The following is a 1,387-nucleotide window of genomic DNA, read 5'->3' as shown; positions in this document are numbered from 1 at the left end:
GACACGGTGGCGGCGATGCGCTCTCTGCCCTGGCACTGGCACTGGCGGGCCTTGTCGATGCTTGCCATGAATCGGGCCCAAAGCGCGCGCGCGGGCTGCGGGTGGCATTGCGTATGTGCGTCCGCCATTGACTGAAACACGACGCCTCATCCCCCGTTCGCCCTGGGCCCCGTCCGGCGAATTGCCGAACGTCGTCGAGTGGGCGAACCCACCGGTTGATTCGACATTGATATATGGTGCCTTGTCCATGGCCGGCGCATGTTGGCAATGGGCGCGCTGATCCAGGCACTGCGGGCAACGAAGCGCAAACCGGACCCAGGTAACGTGAACCAAGCCAAGGTGCGTAAAACAAGCGACAAGGCAGCCAACACGACGGGCGCTGCTAGTAGGGAGAGCCCTGGGCGGGTTAATCGTCGACGGCTATGGGACGTTGACGGGCGCGCTGCCGGCGACCCATTGGCAGCGCGCCCAGAACTGCGGAAGCTGAGACAGAGGCCATGTCCATGAGGAGGCAGGGAAAGCGTTACGGAAGTGAGAGGGTGACGGAGTAAGCGGCTGTCATGTGGTGGGTGTTTGGGGGGCGGGAGGGGGGGTAGCAAAGAGTATCGTGAGTGAGAGGTGTTCGCACGCCCATTTGGCAAGTACCGCTACGAAGGTAGGGCTGATGAAGAGGGCAGTCGCGGTCACATTCGCGGTTTCCAGTTTCCAGTTTCCAGTTTCCAGTTTCCCACTCCGGCAGCAGCACCCGCAGCCGAACGCGCCTGCCTCCATTGACGCCGTCAGCCGCCGTGCTTGCGGAAGTTGCGCCCCGGTATACGATGCAGTCTGTTTTAGCTTCCGACTAGTCGTGTCTCCGCCGCCGCTGAATGGCCAATTTGCCCTCCCTTTTTTCTCTTTCTTACACAAGACGCATGGCATGGCGTAGTAAAGGGCCTGTTTATGAACACACACACCCACACCACCCCCGGCTTGTTGTAGGCAGGCCAGGTGGGTGAGCGAGTGAAGCTGCTTCCATGCATCATCGCCTCCGTCATCGCCATGGTTATTTCAATTACTAGTACAGCCCCCGCCATACATGCGCTTGCCCCTGCCCAGGCTATCCATACCCGAACTCCCACTACCACCACCACTACCACTAGGGCTACCGCAGCGCGTGACATGTGTCCATGTAACATATGTATGTAGGTCTATCTATGTATGTATATGTATGTGAATGTATCTGCACACAAAAAACCGCCCCAGCATAAAAAAAGAAAAAAAAAGACGCAATGTTGGAAAGAAAAATAAAATAAAATAAAGCATATATCAGCACTAAAGCATACTTGATGCGAGGGGAAAGTAAGAGAGAGCAAAAAAAAGGGATTTTCTCTCACCCCCCCCCCCCCCA

Source organism: Exserohilum turcica, assembly GCF_000359705.1.
Source record: "Exserohilum turcica Et28A unplaced genomic scaffold SETTUscaffold_1, whole genome shotgun sequence".
Lineage (NCBI taxonomy): Eukaryota > Fungi > Ascomycota > Dothideomycetes > Pleosporales > Pleosporaceae > Exserohilum > Exserohilum turcicum.
This window is presented reverse-complemented; position numbering follows the sequence as displayed.